Below are 26,578 nucleotides of genomic sequence, written 5' to 3'. Positions count from 1 at the left end.
GGTTTCAAGCAACTGATGCCCTGTGGAGAGCACAGGGGTAGTTGCACAACTGTGGGCAGAAGCAGGGACAGGCTGTCACTGCTGTCACATCAGGGCACAAAGAGGGGATGGCTGTGGTGTTTTGGGTAGTGGCAAGGCACATGCACACTCACTAAATTCCTGATGTAGTCCCAGTAGCTGCAACATCCCCAGTGATTCCCAGCCCTGACCAGGGATGGAGGCTGATGAGAAATTTGGGCCCCCTGGGACATCCACAAATCCCCCTTTACACCAAGCACACAGGGTTAGACCCCCAGCCCAGGCATCAGATGCAGTAATGCTTCACTTCTCAGCATCTGAGCAATTTTTGGAAGTAGTTTGAGAGGCTCCCTTTGTAAGTTGTCATTTCTCAACGACTTTGATCTTGTTTTTAATTCGTTCTGCAGCTCAAAGGAAAAACTTGAATACAGCCAGTGAGCTCCTGACAGATCACTGCTGAGTGCTCTTAGGATGGACATTCCTGGGACAGGGCACACCCAGGCTCCTTCAGAAGTGTCCCTGTCCATGGCAGGGGGACTGGAATTAGATGATAACTTTAAGGCCCCTTCCAACCCAGACCATTATGGGATTCTATGATGTAGCAGCAGAAATCACATGTGCTGTCTTAAAAGAAGCAAGAACCATTCAGTACTATTAAGGGGTAGAAAAACTGATATTCAGGGGTTTTTAATTTGTCAGAAGAGAACTGCCAAACTGCTGAGCACCCAAGAGACACTGCCAAGTGCAGCATAATAAACTTGAGAGCCAAGAATACAGCCAGGACTTTGCTCCTTCACAAGCCTTACAGAAAACACCCTTGGTTTCATTTTCGTTTGCCATTATAAGGAAGATTTAACTGTTTGCAGAGAGAGCTCTGGGAATCAGAGGTGAAAAGCAGCTCCTGTGTGGCATTGCTTATCTGTGGGTCCACAAGCAAACACGGAGGGCAGAGTGCAAGGCTGAGACATGGCACGGTATCAGTCTTGGCCCACAAAACTCCTTCAGCAGTCGATGATAACCATGTGGGACATTCCCTTGGTTGGCCAATGCCCTCTAGTGGCTTCTGGAGAAGAGAATTGTGCATTCCCCAGAGGATTTTGCTAAAATGGTGCTGTGCTCCCGGTGTGTGCAGGTTTTACGAGAGATAAAATAGGTGGTTTAAAATTATTAAAGATCTAAACCGAAACCCTTCACCCATAAATGTGCATCTCACACACAGCAAAAGGGAGAGAGGGGAGGTTGTGGGATTCCCTGTGTTTTCCAAGAGGATGGTTTTGTAGTTTATAGAACCATAAAATGATTTGGGTTGGAAGACACCTTAAAGGTCACCTCATTCCAACCTCCCTGCCATGGGCAGGGACACCTTCCGCTATCTCAGGTGGCTCCAAGCCCCATCCAACCTGGCCTTGAACTCTTCCAGGGATGGAGAAGGGATGGTTTTGCAGATCATCAAAAGACAAATCTTGCTTTATTGTTCACATGCATCTTTTCCTCTGTCTCCCCCTTTCCCTCCCTTTACCTGCTCTCCTGTGTGTCTAATAGGGAGTGGAAAATATTTGGAAATATTATTCACTTCAGACAGCTGACTGAATAAGGACCCCTGCACACCTAACAGCACAGGGGGATTGTTGTACATGGAATTTACTGCTTCCTGCCTAGAAGAAATACCCTTTTCTATGTTCTCAGTCTTAAAAATCATCCTGTCTGTACAGAGTGAATTTAAGAACAAGTTGGATGGATTATGCTTTCTATGGGTTGAGTTTGCCAATACACTGGAGGCAAATGCTCTCTCTAGGAGCATCTCTGTGACTGGAGCTGTTTGTTTGGGAATATGAAGAGAACCCAGTTCTGCAAGCAAAACCTCAGCTGGCTGCTGTGAGAATAGACCAGGGCAGGAGCATTCATACAGGTGCCCAGCACCATCACACATTGCTCTGCTCCCACTGACCTGGAAGCACTGAGCTGACCACCTCTGCCTCTGGTGGGGTTATCCCTAAGGAACCCCTCACTGAGGAAAATCCATCATGACCATTTTCTGCAGGTTTGGTGCCAAAATGACAGCCTTGCCCAGCCCCAGGTTAAGGGTACTCTCACAAACTGGGGCATTCCCTGACCCTCCTTCCCTGCTGACAGGGTTGGACCCACTGACCCAGGAAGAGCAAAAAAACCAACAGGCTGCACTCACTGAGACTTTATTACACCAATATTAGCCAAATCTTGCTGTTAATAACCCAGAGAGGTGCAGAAAGGATGAGAAGAGGGTTAAAGAGCACAGCTACTTAATTTTATCTCATATATTCATGCACCAAGCGATCCTTCTCTATTATTCTCCGTAGTCTGGAAAGCAAAAAACAGATTAATTCAGCAGAGAGGCAGAATAAGGCATGTCTCCATCCCAGGGAATGGTCTGAAGAAGGGATTGTTCCCAGCTGAGCCAGGGGACTGCTCTAACAACCTATTCCCACCCAAAAAGGTTTATGGACCACAGTGGCCTCTCTCTACCCCACACTGATTTAAAATACCTCTCCTCACATTTCTTTCCAGCAGAACCCACAATTTACAGAAGCTTTTCCGCAACACCCTGTGCCTGGGAAAAAGCTGCTTCTTATGCCAGTCATTATTTATGGAGAAAAGAAATTGTTGTTCATTCCCAAATGTGAAGCTGAGGGTGGATAGTGCAGCACTGCAGGATTTGCACTTTTAGAGATGCTTTATGTTTGCTGCATTTCCCATCCAGCTAATTCCTCCCATGTTTTCCTACAGCAAGGTTTTGCCTGGGTGAATGGTGATGATAATTTTTTGGACACAGAGCCCTGTTCCTGCCTGGCTTGAATTTTCTCTGTGGCCCTCAGCAGAGCATTTCAGCTCTGAGGCAGCAGCTGCTCCCTTAAAATTGACTGCACCAAAAGTAGCATCAAATATCCTGATTTTAGACCTCCCCAGATCTCCCTGTTCTACTTCTAATGGTTTAATAAACAAAAAACTACTCTGAAAGAAAGGAAAACCACTCTGAAAAATAAAGGAAAAATTCCTGTGGCCAACCCCTCGCTTTCAGGGGAGATGCACAGGCGTGAAACAACTTATGGGAGAATTTACCAGTCCTAGTAGGCTGACACGTGTGTGGAGACTGTGGGCTTCTGGTAGGGGTTACAGCAGGGAACCAAGACAAAACTCACAAAAATGCCATGGACTTCCCAGTGATCATCCCTGTAGCAGCTGAGAGGACCCCCAGAGTCCCCCTGGATTGGAGGAAGGAAAGGAAATATTCAGCCAAATTATCTGAGCAATGAACGGGTAGGATAAAGGAGCACTAGAGACTTAAAATATGTGAGAAGATAAAGGCTCTTCCTGGGCTCACAACCTGATTTGTAACAAGGCTCTGACATAATTAAATCACTCACACACACACAAAAAAATACACTAAACATCTACAGACCTATAATTATCCTGTACCTATAAATGTACTATGTATAATTGTACAACCTGCTTTACTTCTGTATGTTTCTATATTCCTATATTTACTTAATCACAGATTATGTATTTTCCCACACTTTTTTAAGGGCTCTACATGGTTGCTTTTATTAGAAGCCACCTTTGCAGTGAAGGGAATACAGGAAGAGGTAACAAGTATTTCTTGACTTCTCATGCCAAACCTCCTTGCCTTGATGCTGAGGCCACCTGGATCCTCTGGGATAATGGGAACCTCACAACATCTTCTTTTTCCACCTCTGGGCCAGAGAAAGCTGTTGGACATAGCCCAAACTTGCAGCAAGCTCTGCTGCAAACAGAGTGGATGGGAAGGAGAAGGTTGACAAGCAGGATGTAGCAATGCCTGGCTCAGGGTACAACAAAGCAAAACAGCAGCACTGGAAGAGTGGGAAAACTTCCTTGTAGCTTCACCCTTTGGGTCAGGGCAGAGGTGACTGCCAAAGTCTCACCCTTGTCCCCAGTATCTGGAACTTGGGACACGCTGCTGAGAGACAGGGACAATCTACTCTCCAGAATCAGAGAGGAGAGGTGCACCCTGAGGAGCTGGAGGTTTTTCTCTCTGCTTGCTGATTCCTGGAAGAATGTGGAGAAGGCCTGGTTCAGAAGATACTCAGCAGAAAGCAGCAAAAAGGGGCCAAGATTTGCAGGAGAACTACTGCAGGTGAAGAAATGGCAAAACCAGAACGTGAGGCACAGCAAGGTGAGAAAGGAGGGAGAAAGAAAGAGGGCAGCTTGAAACCCCTCTGATTATAAGAGCTCTTACACTGCATCCTGCCCTCACACCATCTCCACCTGCACAGAGTATGCTGTCCTTGCCTGGGATCCCCACCAGCCCTCCTGGGAGCAGGGATATCGTGGTCACCACTGGTAGCATCACCTCCTGCAGCCTGTCCATGCTGCCACCACTCACTGCACAGCAGAGGGGACACGAGAAAGGGTGACAGCTTGGCCCAGCAGCTCCAGGGGTTGAGGAAAGAAGGTTTATCTGTATGGTTGCCCCCCTGGACCCTCCTCCTTCCCCCTCACTCACCACTGACCACTTCTCAGCCAGTAACACGGCAGGAATAGTCATTGGGAAAAATTTCTCCCTTAGGTGGAAGCGCTCCCAGCTCAGCGAACCCGTTGGCATTGGCAGGAGATCCGAGGCACAGCAGGGCAATGTCAGAGCTGAAACAGGGCACAGGTGAGAGATTCCTTACTGAAAATACTGGATGAGGCATGAATCACACATCCTCACCCCCGTTTCATCATGGCTCCAGCCTCTGTGTGATGGCAGACAAGCACCTTGCAAACATAATTAATTATTACTTAGAGCTATACAGGTGACAGGAAAATAAAAGCAATTAAGAAAGAAAAGGCCATGGCACAGACTGATAAAGGGATAGCACTCCCCAGAAGTCTCTTACAGGTTTGGGGTGAATTTTGGTGGACCCTGGGTGGACAGGCATGTCTCTGAGGGGGGTTTGAGACAGTCCTTCAGCATTTTCCTGTTGGCTTTCCTTCATCAGTTGTACACAGGGCTGTGATTGCAGGCAAGCCCCTGAATCTTCTTTACATTCTGGATTCATCTGTTTTTTTCCCAAGATGAGGAAAACAGGCCCATCCTTTTCCTATCTTGGGTAAAACAGGGCATAGATCATCCACATGGACACCTCCAAAGAGGAAACCATTTGGGAAATCTTCTTTGCAGCATCTTCCAGTGCTTCCCACAAATCCAGCCTCACTGGGAGCTGGACTTAACCTACACATAAATGCTGGTGAGAGAGGATGCTCAGTATCATTCAACAATCTGACACTAAAAGCAATTACCTGTTGGCAATGTCACTAGGATTCCAGCTGTCATGGATGCAGATTGAATCCACACCAAGGTAGTACTCAGTGCCATCCACCTCCAGGAGGTTGTGCTCACCCAGAACCACCTGGTAGGATGTTCCTGAGTGAAACTTTTTTCTCTGCTTGATGCTGCACTTCTCAAAATGGATTTTTTGGTCTCCTTTGAGCTGAGCTCCTTCGGGATATTCTTTCACAGGGAGCTTCGTTTATCTCAGTTCTGCGGGTCAGGAAGAAAACTCCAAAGCTCGTTAGGATCTTATTTCTTGTGTTTATTAGGATATTATCAAAAAACTTGGCAGGTCTCTCCAGACTTTCTGCACAAGTTCAATTCACTATAACCTGGCTCACTTGGCTCTAAAGGCACAAAAATGGCCCTGAACCACACGGCTGTTTCATCTTTATATCTATTTTTACCCAATTGACAATAGGCATGTGTATTATTTTTATATATTAACAAATAAGTTTTCTATAGCTACTTAGGTAACTAAAACTGTGAGTAACTTTCAACCGGTCACTCTCTGTGCTCCTAAAAACTTCAGAATCATGGAGAAGAAGGAACAAGGAGAGCTAAGAACCACACCCTTTCTCTTCTATCTTTACTCCATGTAATAAAGATTCTAAAATTTATATTTTTTACTTCAGTGACATACTGAACATTATATTACTTTTTACTTAATTTTTTATAAATCCTGGTTTACCCAGGGATATTTGGAAGCCTTTCTGTCAGTGACAGACCAGATTAATACCTTTTTGGAGAATAGGACAAATGGAGAAATGTTTCTCCATTTCTGGATCCCTACACTGGGAGCCTGGAAATGAATCACAGAGTAATTGGTGCAAGATCTACTCCCCACTGAGTGCTTTGCAGTGCAATTCCTGCATAGCCCAGACCTTCCACCCATGTCATCATTCCCAAAGCACCTTCCACCAAGGGATTTTCAATACACTGTAGCCAAATTTGCTGTGAGTGGCTCTGGAGAAGGGCAGGGAAGCTGGTGAATTAGTGGCTGAAGGAGGTGGGGGTGTTTAGCCTGGAATAAAGGAGGCTCAGAGGAGACCTTGTTGCTCTCTGCAGCTGCCTGAAAAGAGGGTTCTAGAAAGGTGAGAGTTGGTCTCTTCTCCCAGGTAACAAGTACAGAGTGAGAGGAAATGGCCAATGGATGTTGGGAAAAATTTCTTCACTGAAAGGGTGACCAGGCCTTGGAATAGGCTGCCCAGGGCAGTGGTGGAGTCACCATCCCTGGAAGTGTTCCAAAAATGTGTAGATGTGGCACTTGGGGACAGGGTTTAGTGGTGGGCTTGGCAGTGTTGGGTTAATGACTGGACTTGATGATTTTAGGGGACTTTTCTAATGCACATTTTATCTCTATGTGGTTTTATGAATCAGGCACATGCTGCCTGGAGTTTGCTGGTGTAGAAACTGAAGGTGCAGCATCAGCTATTGCAGTGCTGAGCTTGGTCTTGAACAAAAAGGTTCATTTTCCATTTCTGCACCTTTCTGGAGCAGAGTGTGAAGGACCAGCTGGTTACACTTTATTTTAAGTGCAATCACTAAAGGCAGGAGCAGTTGAAGAGGAGTGTTGTCTTGCTGGTGTCCCATGGCATTGACATGCTGTACAGCACGGCCTGAGAGCAAGCAAACACCCTTTTTGTTCCATCTTTCCATCTCTGTGCAGGTCTCTCAGGATGCAAACCCATGAGGAATGCTCACACTCATGCAAATGCACCTCCTCTTATGCAAATCAGCAATCAGCTTGATTTCCACTCCCAGAAAGTCAGCAATTAATATGTAAAATCAAGGCTGAAGCGAGCAGTTTTCCAGCTCCCCTGATTAAGTGAGCAGGGAGGTGTCCAGCTGTGCAATGCACGGCACCAGTGGGGAGCTCTGAGCAGGAAAAGGGTCTGACTCCCATCTGCAGCAAGAATGAGGAGCAGAACAGGAGTTTTAACAGTTTTTATCCTCCTCACACGCTGAGGCAGTGTGTGCTGCAGTCATGACCCATTTGCTGCTGATAAGGGTTCCACTACAAATGTGGTGGATCTTACCCTGGATCACTGGGGTAGGAAATCTGAAGTGGTACCTGGATCAAACAACATGTTTTATACCCAAGCCATGCCATGCCTCTGCAGAAACTGTGTGTGTGGTTTTGGACAGTGGAAGCTGTTGCTTTCTCACTGTAGGTTTTTTTTTTTTAATTTAAGGCTTTTTTCAAGTAGAAGACTCCAGCATTACCTGCCACTTCCAGCTGTTTGGTTGGGCTTCGTGCCTTCCAGTCACTTGCCCTGCCAGCACATCCAGAGATTGCCCCTAACACAAAAAGGGAAGGAGAACAGTTTGTAATGTAGATTCTAAAGAGCAGTAGCCACCACAGCCAGCCAGGTCTGGAAGATGGAGTAGTTCAGGCTTGCACGTGGTGACACTGTGGTCACTCTCCATCCTGGAGTACATTTTTCATCCTCCATGAGTGAAAAAGACCATAAACAGGTTTCAAGATTCAAAGCTCTCATATAAATTGACTCATTTCCTACACTCCAACCCCACCTTTATGCACCAAACTACATCCCCTTTCTTTTGGGTTGCAAGGTTTTGCTCCCTCAGAGAACTCCCAAATCTTTCTCATGGAGATAATGCTCCCACAATAGAGGAAAACCTTTCCACATTAGGTTTTGCCCTAGCACAGAAACTGCAGAGAAAAAGAAATTGATATGCTCTAATCTACAGCACTTAGAGGTTGAGAGCTTCACTCTTTTCCAGCTCAAATAAATTGCAACTTACCCAGGCAACTGAGAAGAAACTGAAACACCTTTAATGAAATAGTCACATTTTTTTTCCAAGAAAATGTCTTTTTATACTAAAATATCTGCTAAGAAGCTGTGTCTAAATCTGGGATCAATGCAGCTTATCTATACCCATAACTCATTAAACTGATCAAAAATATTCTCTATGTGGGAAAAACCCATCTGCTCAATGTAGAGCCCAAGGCTACACAAACACCTCCACACTCTGTGTTTCTCACAGAGCCACGAGGCAGAAAAATCCTGAGAAATTTGGAGTTCTCTCAGATCAAGTCAAAAACAAGGCAGGGCAGAGCCAGGCTCGAGAGGCCAGCGTGGGTGCACATGTTCTATTATTATGCACATGTTGTGTTATCTCTCTTGTAAGAGATTTATTTGTCAGTCCAGCTTTCTGCTGCTCCATGTGACATGAACTGATCTTTGTCAATAGATAAACAAAACCACAGCTGTTTTTATATCCCCATTAACTGCAGTCCCTTATATTTTGTTCTTGTGGAACATCTTGATTTATATCCATGTGGTGGTTGAAGGTGCAGTCAGGGAGCATAGTAGATGCTTAAGTTCCTCAGTTAAATATATAGACAGATAAAGAGATAAATATAGATAATAGAAGTATATAAACATAAACATAGCCCTGCTTTTTTGTTTCCAGAGAGGAAGGTAACAAGAAGTGTCTGCAGCTGATGGAAATCCAGGGACTGGCTTCCATGGTCAGGGGAAATCCCCTTGGGACACACAGGGAAATAAAGCTCACCTTGAACTGCAGCCAGAGAGCAGCTGCCAAGTGAAAAAAATTAAGAGTTAAGGAATTGACCTGGAGAAGACAGCAAGGGTCACCTAGCCAGGTGTGCTAATGGGACCCACTCTCCACTGAATGCATGATCCAGGACCTTTCCCATATAATCCCTACAGTCCTCTTTAGCAAATCATTTTTATTTTAGTGGGAGCCATAAAAAGCCCAGTGTGATATTTCAGCACTGAGACCCTCTTTTAGTTTTGAGCACATTTTCCCCCTTGCATCACAGATCATTTTTAGCTCTCAGTTAGTTTTGGTGGGAAGTCAGAAAGTGGCCCCCGACCCAAGCAGTCTCTTCCCTCACCTTCACTGTATTCCTCATCCCTGCTGGGCCTGGCCAACTCACTCATTTCCTACCACTAATTTGTTTTTCCAAAGGCTTTATGTGTTCCCTACATACAGCCATGTTTAAGAACGCTGTTGTTTATTCTCCTTTTGGACATCAGGCATTTATCTTGAGCAGTTGTTTATCCATAATCTGTCCTCCACAGCCATGCACACGCCATCATCACTGTGGCTTTGATGCTGGGCTGTGCTGTAATGCCCAAAGGAGAAATAAACTACACTGGGGATGATGAATTACAGCTGTTTTCAGAATTCCTCCACTCCAGGCATTGTTTCAGTTCAAAGCTCTTGAGGGATGTCTGCATTTCCCCCTGGGACCCACAAGGATCATTGTGTACAACTCCAACACCACAAAACCAGCTCAAGCAGCCCTGTTTGTGTCCATACAGCAAAAACCCTTTATCTCTGAAACAGAAAGGTCTCAAGCATGTTGCCCTTGGACCCTTGTCCATACTGGCTTTCCAAACCAAATATAGACGTTGCTATGTGGAGCACAGGCTGGTGCAAACCAGTGTTATGCCAGAGTGTGTTAACAATTTTCTGTCCAGGAAGAGCAGAACATCTGAGTTGGTGCTCTAGCACTGCTTAGTTAATTGGACCTCTGGCATTGTTTCAATAATTAGTGATCTAGCACTCTTTAATTAGTATACAGCCTTTTGTTCGCAGGATTAAATATTTAGATGACAGAAGCATTTTCTAGGTGAGCAGAATATTTTAGGAGTGATAGGAAGCAAAAGGGGGTTGTGGGCGATAGGAAGAATCTTGGGGAAAGAGCTGTACAAGCAAATAAGAATATTTAGGTAGACTTGATGAGATCCAGTGCGAGTTATTGAGCACAGAAATGAGGATGAAGTCATCTTTCAGGGAAGCCTTAAAGCACAAACGGAATACCAGACATACATATATATACACATATATATACACACACATACATACATATATATATATATATATACACACACACCCACATATATATATATATATATATATATATATACACCCATAGATATATATATGTACTCACTTTAATGTTAAAAATGTTAATGAGATTTAAAATTGGTCTCATGAAATACAGACACTTAATCCATATTTACTGATGTTTCACAAGATGATGTTTGATGGGCAATGGACTGAATAACATCCCAGTTTAGCACACCCTGGGACATACACATTCATGAGAAATGCTGCCTGATAAATTTATAGGGCAGCCAAGGTGCTGGGAAGTTCTAATGCACACAAAAACTGCACAGAAAGTGATTTTTTAAACAAGTTTGATGGACAGACTGTCAAAGGTACATGGAACAGGAGAGTGTCCGACTCCAGACAGTTACAAGATCCAGGGTTTTTTAGTTCACAAGTAAAAGGGAAAGGGATAAACAAAACACAGGGACACAGATCTGCAGACAAGGGATGAACAGGGTGGGGATGAAGAACAAAGGGTTTAGACCAGCACTGATGGGCCATTAAGGAATTAACTACGTGCTGAGTTGTGGAGGGAGCTAATTGGGAAGGTGCAACTGATAAGAAAGGCAAAAGAATGTGAACTTGAGGATTTGGGGTACTTAAGGGGGCTATGCAAGACAAATGGTTGGACTTGATCATCTTGGAGGTCTTTTCCAACCTCAATGGTTCCATGATTCTGTGACTTGGAGGCAAGGAGGAGATCCCACAGCAGGTATGAGGGCACACCAGGCTGGGTTCCAGCAGCTGGGCAGGAGAAACCCCAGGTTCTGGGGGTGCTGGAGATGTCAGGCCTTATATAATGTTCTTAATACAGACTACTGCACATGACAGAGCTACTGGTTTTATTTAAAGCCTTTCTGCACCATCTAGGAAGGTGATGGATTCAGGGCTGCTTTGGCACATGTTCTACTCAGAGGGTAAACCAGTGCATAAGCTCAGTGAGTGGGGAGATGAGTAACAACAAACATCCCACTTTTTTATCATCAGCAGCATCTGACAACAGCATGAAAATCAGTTTACTTTTGCTAATTGTTTGAGTTGAATTCTGGCCTTGGAACTCTGTTTTAAGTATCACATGGACTTGGGTTACTGTCAAAATAATTTGAATGTTTTCCTTCCAAGAAAAGAGCAGCTTCCAGCCCCTAAAGGAGCTACAAGTGAGTGGCAGAGGGGCTTGGAGGCTGGGACAAGGGGAAATGGCTTCAAACTGACAGAAAGGAGGTTTGGATTAGATATTTAGGAAAAAATTCTTCCCCATGAGGGTGGTGAGGAAGTGGCACCTGAATTCCTACAGACAGACTCTCATAAAAAATTGAGTTTACATATTAAATAGAAAACCTATATATTAAATCTTTATATTAGGCCAACATATTATTGACAAACTAGATGCAATAGATGAATCAAATGTTCTCATCATTAAATTCCCCATAAAATCTTTTCAGCTTGTCTGAGTGCAGAAGATACAAAAAGAAAACCATCTCCCCTGGTACAGGCAATGATACAATTTTCAGGAATAACATTTTACAGCTGGGTGCTGTATGAAGAATTAGGATGGTTAGATTGTTAATTATCCAAAACACTGCTCATCAAATCAAGGTCAAAGGGCTCCTTTAAGCAGCAAAACTTGCTACCTGCTTTAATATGTTTAATGATTGATGATTAATTTTAAGCATTCATAAAGCTTCATTAAAATCATTAACTGTTCATTTGCAGCTTGTAATTAAATGTTTTGTTGGGTCAGACCAAAGTGCTCAGTTAGCTGTAATTTCACACTGTTATTTCTCAATATCAAGTTGATTACATTGAAAAATCTAAAGAGAGGAGCAAAACATCAATAATTCAAGTTATTTAAGCACCACACACAACTGAATGGAAAGTCCTGAGAAATAATGTCTTATTTATTTACTTCTAATAACAGAGTAACTTGATCTTGCCCCAAATTCTGCAGAACCTTCAGTCTAAAAATCTCCCATTTCAGTATTTGAGTAACCATTGCACTAGAAAGCAGTTTACTGAAATCCACACTTTTCATAACTCTTAAGAGTTATGGGTGTGATTTTTCTACAAGCAAATAAATTGTATGCTTTAAAAAAATTAGTCTGTGGAACATTATAAACACTCCTAACTCCACTGAAATGAAAGGAAAAGTTTAGTATTCATGACATCATAATCTCACCCACTGTGCTTACTGGAAAAGTTCACTTTGACTTTAAGTAAGGAGGAAAAAAGTACAAGATAAACAGCTTACCTTCTGTCTCTGAGTCCTTACTCGACATGGAAAAAGTAGTAAAAACATTCATATATAGTATTTCAATATGCTTATTAATTTAATTTCAGTGCTTTTCGTTTAAAGTGAAAAAGAAAATGCTATTCACTGTGAAGAAAAAAGATGGAAAAGCAAATTAGGAACTGATGTTCAGTTTGTAACAGGAAGGATTGTACATAAAAAGACCTAAAGATTATTTTAACTAATTTTTTTTCAATTTCTACAAGTAGACTGAGAGCTTTTTCTACATCTTTTCTGTCTGTAGTAGCCATTACATAGTATTTCCATAGTGTCTTCAATGATTTGAGCCCTCTTGCAAACAGGGACAAAACTCCTTTAATCACTTTTCTGCTGCTCTTATACCCTGTTGCCCCTCTTCCTTCTATCTATCTCAATTGCAACAACATTAAACTCTCACTGGCATTTCCCAGTTTCTCAAATAGTGATTAATAGAAGGCAAAATGCAGTATTTGTCTATAAATCCTGACTGCCCCATGTGTAAACAGGGTGGTTACGCATTTAGTTTTCTAATTATCTCATAAATCACACCTTGCCTCAGACTGGAAATTCATCACCTTAAACTGCTCCAACATGCACACCTGCTCTATAGCTGATGCCATCCTGCTCTTGCAGCATGGAGGTTTTTAGAAGTGCTGCAATTTCATTTGTTTGTGTTTTTTTTTTAAATGAAAAGATGCTAGAAAAAAAGAATGTCTAGAAATTAATATTCTGTATCTAAGTGGGTTGTCAGTATGTACATTTGTGCTTTTCCTGCTTGTGTATTCATGTACTCAAGACTGACAATTTTTTATCTCAGTTGTATGCTCAAGGAATAGCATCAAGGCACTTTTATCTTCTCTCTTTTCTTCTTCCTGGCATCACTCATGCTGGTGTAAAAAAGAAAGGCACACACCCTGCCACACCTCTTCTTCTCAACATCAGAATTAACCAGAACAACTTGTGGCCTCAAAGCAATGGGCAGATGCAGGAATATACACACAAAAACATATCTGAAAGAACAGGATTTCAGCCAGTGTCAGGAAGCCAAACATAAAGAGCAGAAAAAGGCTGAGTGCTTTCATGAGTGGATGTGGCTCAGTTTTCTCTGGTTGGTGTAGTTAGTTGCAGTGCCACATGTTCCAGCCAAACCACCAAGAGCCCCTGAGAGGACAGCAGCTGAAGAACACATGTACCTGGATGCACAGCAAAGTTATTTTTGCTTGGGGATCAGGATTTCCCTTGCTGGGAAGTTGCAGGTGTGCTCTCATCCAGCAGGAAAACCAGCACCAGCACATTAAACAGGGATGGCAGAGCCAGGGATGGCATGCCCGGCCTGAAATGAGTGCAAGAAGGGCTGGAAGGAAGGACAGGGCTCTTGGACTTACTGGGTACCTCCAAACTAGAAGCAGATCCTTGGCCAGGCTAGGACCAGTTGAATCCCTGCTGGCAAACCCCACTTGGCAAGGGCTGTGTGTGCACCAGCAAGTGCTGCAGCCCTGCCCTGCCAGCCCTGGGCATCCTGTGCTCAGGGCCAGCTCTGATACTGGGGAGCTGAGAGCTCTGGAAACTGCTCCATTGGAGGAGATGCTAAATGAGAGGGAAAAGCAGCTGAGAAGCCTCATCTGGGGCTGCACTCCAGGAGAGCTGCTCTGGTCCTTGCATTTGGTCCTGCTTGAGCAGTGCTGTTTAGGATGCAATTCCCCATCCCTCCTTCCCCCACTCCCCATTTCAGGGCCAGCACTTTAAATCAGCTCTTTCACTGGTGTGTTTGTAGCTCTTGGAAAATGAGTTCCTTGCTGTTAAACTAGATGGTAAGTGCTTGCTGGAAAAGAAGATGGGAACCTTGCAGTATCTTATCTGTTGATGTCGCAGCACCTGTTCCTGTGTGGGGTTGATTTTCTCTATGTAGGCCCTTGGGATATTCCCAAACATGACAAACTTGGAGCTTTCAGATCACTGGGATGAACCTTCCAACCAGGCAAAGAGGCAAACGTGACTGTTAACTAGAGTAGCAAAGATAATATGAAAGGCATCCTGATACATCCTTTGTCCATGCTTGCCATGGAGAAATGAAAGCCCAGGACTTTGTACAAAGAAGGATATTTGTGCTGATGAACTGATAAGTGCTCAGGAGAGCTGGTGCACTGACCAGCTTCATGCTCAGCATTTTCAAGGTCACCAATCCCAAACTAAAGGTTTAATCCAAAGGTTTATTTGGCTCCAAGGGAACTTTTCCACACATATCTTCAGACTCAGATTTCTTTCTACAGTGAGAACTCAACTGTACCAGAGCCCAAGGCTTGGTATTTCTTTCTGCTGCCTATGTTGTGAAACTGTTTGCACAGATCCTGGTGTGTTTTTGCCCCATGTCAGCCACCACAGTCCCAGACAATACTTGGTCACTTTTTAGAGCATAATACAGGAATGATTCCAGTGGGCAACTGGGTTGCACGCACTCCTGTTTAGAGATAAAAGAGTTTACTCATGGATGTGAGATGTGTCTTGCCAGCTGGACTCAGGAATAAATAATGTGTGCCACCCATTTGGTTACTAATAGACTCAGAATGATTTTTTTCATCAGCTGAAACCCTGTTCAGATGCCTCTTTTGTAAACCTGATGCTGATGAAAAGTGTTGCAATTAATCTTTTCACCCTCAAGTGTGTGATGAGCAATATTAAATTTTAAAAAAGTCTGGATGCTGCAGAGCAGTTGAGCAACACATTTCTCTACTCATGGTCATGGTTCTGACCCATGGTAAACAACATGATTCAACCTGACTGAGTCCAGAAGACAGTAAACCAACATCCTAATGAGGGTTTTCAATGGCAAACGTTAATAACAGTGTTTGAATTATTGTGTTCAAGTCCCTCAAACCCACAGTGGTTTCCCAGCCTCCTCTACTCTTTAATAGTAACAAATAGCTATTAGGAACTCTGCCCTTGAAATATTTTTAGATGGGTTTTGGTATTTTAGTATATACATTTATACATTTTGGTGTAAGATGTTCACCTGCAGCAGTGGCAGGTCCTGACTGGAATCTCCTTCCTGCCCTGGGAAACCCAAGGAAAGGACTGCAGGAGAACAGAACTGTGCAGCTCCAGGGTAGGATGCTGAACACTTATGGCTCTGGGCTAACAAAGCTGACAGCTTTGCACTCAACGTGTGCTAATGCAGAAAGGTGGGAATGGAAAGAGAAAATGGCTTTGACACCTGGAACCCTAACTCAAAATACCTGTTTTGGTGTTAAAGGCCATGCCAAGGTCCTCAGGCACAAAGCACAGGGTACTGTCAGTACTGCCAGCTTCTGAAAGGTTCATGCTGTTCTTGAAGAGCTCACAGTGACTGAAGCAAAGAGAACATCGTGAGCTTTAAAGGAGTTGAGGGCACAGTGGCACATTGTTCTCTCCCTGGAGAATAACAGGGTAACTCCTTGGGAGTGGTGAATCAAATTAGTTCTTTTCAAAGCGTCACAACTTGGTTCAAGCACTGAAAAAGGACTGCACAAATGAGTTCTGTACTCGACAGTTAAATAAAAATGCACAGGGAAACCTCAGGATAGCAGCCAACCTTCCTTATAGGTAACCTACACATACAAGTGTTGGATTTGATAGAGACAAAGCTTGGGAATGTCGTTTTATCCCAAACAATGGAAGGAGTGGTTAAGTTCACCAGAGCAGAGAAATCACTTCCAGAAGTTATAAACAATCTGACAGAGAATTTGTGGTCCTGTGCCACATAAAGAACAAAGCCCCAGAGGATATGGGCAAATCTGAAGCACACTGTTCATAGCTCTCTGTCCTTTCCAGCCTTTCCAAATTATCCCAGAGCTTGATTAGATTGTCCATGGGAAAAAACAGAGGCTGACCAATCTTCTCAACATGCAGTTTCAATATTTACCTATATAAATATATAAAATATATAAATATATAAAATATATAAATATATATAATATATAAATATATATAATATAAAAAATATATTTTACCTATATAAATAGATAAAATATATATAAAATGTACCTAAATATATAAAAATATACCTAAATACCTATATTTCCATGAAACAGAAAAGTTGTTTTACACAAAAAAGAACTTTGAAAAGGTTGCAGTAAGCGCAGGTCTGAGTATAAATTTATAAACAATAAGTGCATGGTTTTCTTTCAGATAGATGTCTGACTTTTTGCAATATATTGATGAATGTACAGGTTTTCTCATACATATGCCATCCTTCATATGCCATTTATAACTTCACAGCTCTTACAGTTTTACAGATCATGCGCTTGCCAGTTCTGATGCACAGATTAATGGAAAATCAACCACTTAGAAAAGAGGACAAATCAGGCACTAAGCATATAAACCCTGCCAAGGAAGAAGTCAGCTTGGGAGGAAAATTAGTTTGTTTGCTTTCCCCAAGTACCACAACTCTTGCATTGAATCGTGACAGCTTAAGTACCTTGTTTCTGATTATACGCTTAGACAAGGAGTGCTTCTGCAATTAATGAAGTACTTCTGTCAGGCACTAAATAAATTTAAACTCTGTCAATGGCACGTGTTGCTGGAAAGCCGCCAATTCAAATCTCTCCCAGGGACACAGATGCCTGCATTTCTCCAAACTTCTCCCTTAAATCTCCAAGATGATGCTCCCACTCTCACCCTGAAATCGCGGCGCACCCCTGCGCTCTGCTAAATGCACAAAACCCCCTTTGTTGAACGAGAGATTTTACGGGTCGTGCCAGGTGTGAACAGAGCTGTTTAACACCATCCACAGAGAGACACCTGCACGAGTGTGATGATGACAAATAAAACCAAGCCTTGGTAAAGAACAGCAGTTCCTCTAGGAAGGAGCGATCCCTTGGAGCATCCGGGGAGGATAATTCATTTATCAGGGGAGCATTGGGGCACTCTCCATCTCCAGGTACAGCTCCGAGCTGATGATCCCTGTGCCGAGGGCAATGTTCCAGGCACGGCTGAGCTGCTCCAACAGCTCGATGCTGCAAAAAGAAGTGACTTGTTATCCCTCTGACCCTGGCAACACATCCCCCGCTTGCTCTGGAACCTTTCCTCTCTCGGGGTGAGTGGATTTGATTCACTAATCCAGGGAAAATGTTTTCCTGTTGTTGCTGGTTGTTTCCCTGCTGTTTTAGAAGGCTGGAACAGGTGCAGAATTAGAGGCAAGGTGAGACTCTGTGATGAGAATTTAGGCTGGAGGAGGAGCAGGACCTCCCCATTTCAGCACAGTAAATTCTTGAGGAGCTCTTTAGTTGGACATCAATGCTTACAGAAGTAAAGAAAAAATGTACATCTAAATAATGAACATTTCAGTGTGCTTTTGATCCAGTGCTGCCAATCCCATGCAGGATAAAAGATCTGTACCATCCACTCTCACACAAACCCCAGCCTGGAGGGAGCTGCCCTGAGCAAACACGAGGAAATCACTAAAGATGGGAACAGATTCCAGCTACAAACAATTTGGGATACAAACTGAGCCTTAGACCACTCACACGAACTGCACAGAGGTGTTGCTCTGAAAATCCCAAATCCATAAACATTCCCCTGACTGCCTTACCAGCAGCAGAGTCCTTTGAAGTCGTTATAGCCAGATTCCAAAATTTATTTTTTATCCAATATTCCAAATAATTAAAAAAAAATTAAATTCTTTCCTGATTTTATTAAGATTACTACTTCTCAACAATTTTAATATTTCCAGGGCTGAAAAGTTACCCAAAAATTATAAAGTATTAAAACACATTTTATCACTACCTTACAATAATCCAGATGATATCAGAACTGGAAACAAATTTAAATATTGACTTAAATCAGGCAGACATGATTTTGTTTTCTGTCTGTAACTAATCAGACAGAGCAATACTTCTTTTCTCTTGGAGAAAAGAGTAAGGTTTTTAAAATAAATAATAATGGCAGAGCCACAGAACCAAGAAGAATTCAGATGCTGCTGACATCTCCAGCTTCTAGAAGTAGAAAGTTCTTCCAAAACTGTCAAATCTATTAATTCTCCATGTCACACTACAGAGACTCCTGTGAAATCCTGGATTTTAGCCAAAAGAGGAATTTTGTAGGTAAAATTAGGAAAGCAGAGTTTTTATATTTTCATAAGTTGTTTTTTTTTTAAAACTTGGAGTGGAAATCTGACTGAAATCAAAGTCTTCAAGCCTATTTCATGTCATATGCTTATGATTTCTATACAACATTCTGGTAAAGGTTTTTTGTCTGTTCATATTTCTGTTTCTTGAACATGAGGTCTCTCCTCAACTATAACAAAAAAAAAAATGTAAAAATAAATGAAGATGAGCAACTAAAAAGCCCTACACATGAACTGGCATGAAACAATATTCCAATTTTTTAACTTTAAATACTATCAGAGTAGATAATAAAAGAACTAATATTACCATCCCAAAAAGCATGTAGGACATTTCCCCTTTGCAGGAAGAGTTCCAAACCCATCATCAGGTGTCACACTGGAATGGATGCATGGATCAGTGTCACCACTTTGGTGACAATGACCCACAAACCCAAACATTTCTTCTATTTTTAGATTTATGTATTAAGTGAATATTTTTTCTGTCCTACAGAGACCAGTATTGAGGGATACAGATCTCACATTTTCATAATTTAATTTCTTTACTCCTTTTCTATGACTTTCTCTGGAAAAAAATGTAGTGATGCTGACCTTTATCATGGAGCAATTTCCTGCTTGGTGCTTTCATGTAAAAACAGACTGCTGGTGTGTAGACTGGAGAAACAGTTGTTGCATCTTGACAATCAATCACCCAAATTAAAATAAGCCAACTTCATTATTGTCTGAGAAAATAAGAAGTAATTAAAAATGAAGTATTTAGATAACAATTGTAATAAGTATCAAGAGCCTCTTATTTTCTCTCTACTGAGTTCTATCATAAAAGACAGAAACAGAGCAGATCAATTCTTTTTCCAAAACAATTTCAATCTAGTTTTATAATTAAATCAAAGATAGATTTCCCCATTAGCACAACTATTGCAGTTTCTGAGTAATTATGAATAATCAGCCAAGGGTATTCTTTACTGATTTTCCTTGTGCATCATTAATTATCTGAAGTGACAGGCCTAACATAATTTCTATCATGAATAAACAAGTAGAGGAAACGCAGGAAGTCGAGTACAAATAACAAGGAGATGGCCTCTCTTTGAAAATCAGAGCAATCCTGCAAGATGTTAATGGCTGTTCTATTTAAATGAAGCTGCAAGACATTAAAGCTTGTGATATGTTGCATATCATTAATTCTCAGTAAAAGTGTAGATAGAATTCATACTTAATTCAATGCAATTTTCTGCCAGTTAATGACCCTGAGAATCAAACATTCACAAATGTAAATTGGAGTTTTTCCATACCAATACTTTATGGGCTTTAAGAACTGGCTTTAACTGCGAGTAGAAAACTATACCTGAGCAATTTTCCCTTTTCTTGAGTGTGACCTGATTTTTATATTTGTAATATGATGCTCTCTTCTGATGATTTACTGTATTACATGTGAATTTTAAAATATTTTTCAATTTGATGCTTTTTATTTAATGGATAGATAAGCACAAAAATTTGCTAATGTGGCTGGATTTCCTTTTTGAGTTTGTGATTCTTTTTGGTTGTTATTCCATTTCAATGCCAGAAATATGATTTAAGAATTCCCCCATGATAATTCCATGGTTTTGAAAAAATTAAGCAATATTTCCTTTTCTATATTTTTGAGGCTGTGACACCAAAAGAACAATTTCTCTCACCTTGTTTAGTGAGATGCTGATTGGGATTTTTAAAAATACTTTCTTTACTATATGTTGGAGTAGAGGTTGATGCATTTTTATAGCTTTCAGCAGCTTGTACATAGTCCTGGTGCTGATGGTGCTGGACATTAATCAGTGCTGCCAGATTCTGCTGGGGAGAAATTGGTCCTGGTTGCTTTGAAGGGTCAGGGCTCCGTGCTCTCTGCTGTGTTTCACAAACCTGCAGCAGCAATGAAGAGTGCAAGAAAACCACAACAATTTCTGAAAGCTTTTCAGAGCAGTTTCATTTGTGTCTGTGTGTCCTTTGGAAGGGAAGGGGACCTTGAAATCAACTTTTTCTGGTCCAAACCAGAAGATTCAATTCAATGACTGTCTGGAAACTTCAGCTTCACTCCTGAAAATCTGAGGTGACTTATCCCAAAATCCCAGTTATTCCAGTGTGCTGATGGCTGTATCACTGACTGCTACCAACCCAGCTGAGCAGCTCCTAGATCCAGCAGCGCTGCTTAAGTGCTGGAACATTTCCAAGAGCTCTGTTTGCACAGGAAATACCTTTGCTTACCAACCCGAGCAGCTCTGATAGCACTGGAACAGTGGAACAGTAAAAGGAGACAAAAGAATAAGCTGGGTAAGTCTCTGCAAGGCTTAGTAGTAAGAAGAATCAGATTGTTAAACTCATATAATGCTCTGTACAGCTGTACTGGAGATTTGGAAGCACCACAACCTCCTTTACCATCAACATCCTATTTATACAAAATGGAAATTCTCTTTTGTGAATATGAGAGGGAGTTTGAAACACAACAGTACAAAAAGATCCACAAAACTGGACATGGCTGAACCCTTTCCTCTGCCTTAAATGTAGAATTATCCTTCTTTATGCTTCTCCAAGGTTAAAAGATTAGATGCTTTGCAAATTCTGAAGAGGTGATACTGTTAACAAGGTGATGATCATTTAAATTGTTTATGTATGATGCATATATGAAAATGCTGCCTAATCACTGTTAGAATTCCCATTCAGGAGCATCCTGTGCATGCCTTCCAAGAGGGATAAATTGATATGACTGAAGATAGTGATGCATTTATTAATATTTGCCAGTGAAGTGGATAATTCCATCAGATAATTGTTCAGGAATAAATTCAATTGTTCACGTGATAAAGGTCCTGCAAACCATCTGCACAAGTGGATGATGAAATGAATCTCCTTAAGAAAATGCAGTTTAAACAGGTTTTATCTATAATGTTTTCTTCCTTTTAATTTTAAATAATGACTTTCTGTAAACATTGTTGTCCTCTGTAATGTTGAGTTCCTACTCCCAGTTATTTTGACCAAAATAATTGTTTGGGGCAACTTCTTTCCTAATCCTGAAATTTATTACAGGCTGCTGCACAGGCATATTACTGCATAAATATTTTTAATTGATAATGAGGAAAAAACTAATGTTCTATTAATATTTTTCATCATTCTTAACTAATAAGCCTCATTCACAGAATTTCCTCTGTATTGCAAGCTTATTTCTGAAGCTTGCTGATTTTAGACAGTCAATATTTGAAAACATTAATCCTTTGAGACCTTGAATGTTATTCCTTTATAATTTCTGATGAGTTCTACAGTGAAACAGTTCTGAAAGAAGCCAAAGATCTTTCTACTGCACAATCCTTCCACCATACTGAAAAATTACTTGTACAACATGCTTGAATCTTTAATAACAGCTACAGTCAAGAATTGCCTGTTTTTTCTCCAGTGGCTGAAAAAAGAAACCTACAACTAGCTCAGCTGCAGCTTTTTATACTGTATCTACAGATCTAAATGTAGAGCAGTCAGCACACATTTCACATTTACATAGGGACCTTTAGAAAAGACTGATACTGCAGGCAAGCTGTAAGTGCAAAGCACACAAAGAGCTTTGAAAATTAAGCATTTAAAGTGTACAGCTCTCTGCAGGATCTGCCAGTTCTGTGTGGCATTGTTTTAGTTCCATTGCCATGAATGATAAATGACATTTCTTTTAAAATTCAGTATCTGCAAAAGCAAAGACCTGATGCAGATATCATTGTGTGGAAATGCCATAACACTGTAGTATTTGTAGTGGTTTAAAGCCCTGTGACAACCACAATATATTTCTGATTTCCTGCCAGTTTTTATGGTTTTAACCGCGCATTACCATTTACCTGGTTTTTATCATGGACTGATTTTATTATAAAAGGAAAATCTTCTGTTTTGGAGAATGCCTAAAATATTATTCCTTGCTATTTACTATCAATAATACAATCCTATTTTCACTGTCTAATACAAAATTAACAGAATAAAATTTTAAAAAGTTAAATTTCAAAAAGTGTTTGCTAAGAAATTTGACAACAATTTTCACCCACCAATTAGGGATTTACCAGTTTTTATGACATGAATGTGTCACATTTGTTCAGTGTCATATGGGATTAAAAATTCTCTTTTTCCTGTTTTCAGAACCTCTTTCAATTGCAAAAACTTGAACTTTTAAATGCAGACTGTTTCCTGTACAACACAACCAATGAGGAAAGAATATTTACAGGAAAAAAAACACAGGGAGAAGAGGCTGGAAAATCTTAAAGTCCTTTTTGTCAGTAGGTCAAGATTTGCCTCTTAGTGGAACAGTCATTGAGACCTGTTCAGAAAGCTCTTTAATTCCAGCTTCTTTGCTGCTGGCATATAATTACATCAAAGTAATTCCAAAGTAACAACCAAATGTAAGCAGACAAGATGAAACAGTGTTAACCCCAACCATTATTTTATTTTCCTTTTGTGAAAACAAATAAACTTTCTTCCCTGTCTGAAGAAGTTTTGGAATAATAAAGAAATAAAAAATCAATGAAATATCCTAGATATTATAGTGAACAAGAAATGTAATTTGGATAATTATAAACTAAGGTACGGTATACATTAGCTTTTGCATATTTATGCTTATTCATATTTGGCTAAAAGTTTAATGATCTCATTTTACTTTTTAAATAGAGAGGCCTTCTGCCTTGCCATGGATGAAATACCATTGATACACTCCCTCTCAAGACCCAGGAGACATTTTCAGCCTTCTGTCAAATCCTTCATAATTTTAATCCATTAGCTATATAAACATTATAGCATAATATAATTAATTTGTCCCCACATTCTTCCAGTTTCTTTGATTTTCAAGCTCTAAACCAGCCTCCAAATCTAAAAAATAAGATATTCAAATTCTAAAGACTAAACTAAAAATGTGCTAAATGTGTAAAATTTTGAAAAGTGATGTAACAGCAACAACACTCAAACAAAACAAAACAAAACAAAACAAAACAAAACAAAACAAAACAAAACAAAACAAAACAAAACAAAACCGTCCTGTGCTTGAAACACATGTGCAAGGCTTCTCAGATTGTGCTGCTGAAAGCAAAATTGTTCATCATTTGCCAGATTGGAAAGTAAAGCAGTAAGTTTTCTTCTTTAGAAAGTGTATTTTTAAAAAATTAAATATTTTTGCAAGAAGTCACACTGAATATACAATATATATATTCATCTACATATTATATATATAATTCTTCACTGACAGATCTTTGTTTTCCTAAAATTTATTACCTCTAATAGAATAAATAACTTTCTTCTCTAGTGTCTGAAACACTCTTGTGCTGATGTTCCAGAAACACCCATGCAACCATTTAAAATAAACCTTTGGTGCAGCACAGAATCATCCTCAGGGAGGGCCACATGAAAATAAAGCTTGATTTCTCTCTGTGAGGAGACACAATGTGTCACTACCAATCCTGCTATGCAATGCTGCTCTTTAATAATTTATTGGAGTCTCTGGGCTCTGGGTAAGCTGACAAATTGAATATGGAAGCACTGCTCAGGTGTTGAATAAACATGAGCTAAAGTATTTTTCCAAACAAACAAAACTGCTGCAAAAGAGTGGCCCGGGGCAGATTAGATTTATTTTTTTTTTTTCCAGTAATTTATTGACAGCAGCACTATTTTTGGTGCTAGTTTCTTGAGTAAATTAGATAAAATGCTACTTGAAACATGCCTATATTTATCAAATCACCCCTAGATTTCTTTTGTTCTACAGCTCCTCATTTAACCTGCAGAGGTGGATGAAGAACTGGGCTAATGGATCATCAAGACTGTTGGAACTTGTGACAAGGAAAATGTAAAAAAAAAGTTATAAAAAATTACCACCTTATCCATATTTTTCCATCTTTTGTCATCTCAGTGCATTTCTCTCTTTCCAGGCTTTTAGATTATGAGGAAAACCAGTGTTTGAAATTTTTGATAACTCTTTGAATGATCTTTCAGTGATCATTCACACTCTCACAATCTATTTATCTTTTAGCCATGCATTGATATAAATATATCTCAAAGCATTGCTGCTTAGTTTCCTCAAAATAAAACTTGATAAAGCTTTGATGAGGGAGATTTTGAAATCCAAGCCAGCAAATCACTCCTTTTTGTGTATTTCCAGATGTGTGAGACAAGATATTCCTTTATCAGAGCCATGTTGGCTCTTCCCAAGAATATAATACTCATGTAGCCATTAAAAATATCACTTATTGTAGTTTCTCTTACTTTATTAAGGCTTGCAGAACTCCCCTTCAGATCTCTGCTAGAATTCCTTGTTAAAAAATTGGATTTTTATTACTTCCTAGTCTCCCAAATCTGCTTGGGGCTCCTTCCCCTGCTCCTCCAGAAAGATGGGGTAAGTACCACCTAACTCTGCAAATTTTCTGCTTATTTTCCCTGCTCATGGGCACTTCCACCTCCACCTTAAACACAAAATAATGCAAAGAAAGGTTTGGGGATGGGAACCTCTTCACTGCCTGTAAAGAACTCCTCTAGATCTTCCTTTTTGGTTTTTTTTGGGTTTTTTTTTATTATGTTCTTGTATTTCCTAAGTACTAATTTAGTACTGGAATCAGACTCTCTTCTCTGGCACCTGCTTTTGGTACATCTGAAGAAATGTTTCTCATTTCTGTTGTTTGTAAAAATACAATTACACAGCCAGCACTGGAGCTCCTCATTGGCTCACCTGCTACAAAAGACACTCTGAAGAAAAGCAGTTTAATACACAATATAACTATGAGATAAGGTTCACAAATATACATAGCAAAAAATTCTCACAGATAAATGTTTGGCATATTTTTTATTCCCCTGAATACTTCCCATCTGCTCAATGAATGTGATGCACAGATCTGCAGTCACAGCTTAGAGACAACTCCAGGGAAAAGTTACTTAAAAAGGCTCCTGAGAATATCCAGTACTTTCTTTGGATAAATGTGAACCAAAGTGTGTGGATTTTCAAGCATAAATAGCTCCTGAAGTGAGGGAATGTAAGAATTTCATTTGGAAGCAAAGGCAAAAAGGAAAAAAAAACAGGTTTTTTTTTTTTTTTTACTGTTTTTTTCCTGTTTTTATGCATCACATTTGAACCACAGAGATTATGTGGATGGATCCTTTGAAAACTGAGATCTTGGAGGTGAGAGCAGTACTACCAAGGAGTTTTAATGAAATCTGTACTTTAATACTGAAATGAAAATGTTCATGCAGGAAATAGAACTCACATTTTAATGATATTAATTAATAACACTTAAAAATAATTTTGCTACTTTGAAAATTTTCAGAACTTTTCAATTTGTGAGTTAAAGGCAGAATCAGAAGGATCCATCCTAAGCAGAGCACAGTTGGGCAGACATGAAATTTCAGGGGTGGAAACACCACACCCTCATAGTGATCACCTACCACTTGTACAACAGCAACACTGGCCCATTGATTTACCTCTTCAGCTATTATTGCTAAAAATTGTCTCAGCTGGTAGAAATACTCTTCTTGAGCACAATTTTGTGTCTGTGAAGAGGAAGAGAAACACAGCATTGGTAAAAAATTAGCAATAGTGTCTTTCTGGATTATACTGTCAGGGGGATGATTTTTAAAGACAGAATGAGAACAGTAGTGGATGAGTTTGAAGCTTTTTTCACAGTCTTAAGGTGTGCCAGGGGAGGTTTAGGTTGGACATGAGGAGGAATTCCTTCACAGAGAGGGTTGATTAGACACTGGAATGGGCTGCCCAGGGAGGCGGTGGAGGGAAGACTGGGGGTGGCACCCAGTGCCATGGTCTGTGGCCCCGGTGGTGTTCCTTGATAGGTTGGACTCAGTGATCTCAGAGTTTTTCCCAACCTAAAAAACTCCGTGATTCAGCGATTTAATGACTCTGGGAACCCAGCGCCGCCGTCGCCCCTCACTACAGGCCCCACTCCTCACTACAGGCCCCGCCCCTCACATCAGGCCACGCCCCTCACATCAGGTC

At 40.8% G+C, this 26,578-nt stretch overlaps 1 long non-coding RNA gene across 1 annotated transcript; it reads right to left on the bottom strand.

Annotated features, from left to right (window-relative positions):
- Nucleotides 1-2,194: 2,194 nt before the first annotated feature.
- LOC111925522 (uncharacterized) lies at nt 2,195-26,549 on the bottom strand. The gene is made up of 10 exons (XR_015279896.1): nt 26,449-26,549; nt 26,014-26,118; nt 20,277-20,861; nt 19,195-19,325; nt 7,574-7,648; nt 5,317-5,557; nt 4,538-4,674; nt 3,680-4,080; nt 3,195-3,257; nt 2,195-2,355 (listed from the first exon to the last, which is right to left on the bottom strand). It is a non-coding gene; the product is annotated as an uncharacterized LOC111925522 (long non-coding RNA).
- Nucleotides 26,550-26,578: the final 29 nt, after the last annotated feature.

This window comes from Cyanistes caeruleus, chromosome 1 (genome assembly GCF_971803275.1).
Source record: "Cyanistes caeruleus chromosome 1, bCyaCae1.hap1.1, whole genome shotgun sequence".
NCBI lineage: Eukaryota > Metazoa > Chordata > Aves > Passeriformes > Paridae > Cyanistes > Cyanistes caeruleus.
The sequence above is the reverse complement of the archived record's forward strand: the minus strand, read 5'-3'. Positions and strand labels throughout refer to the sequence as shown.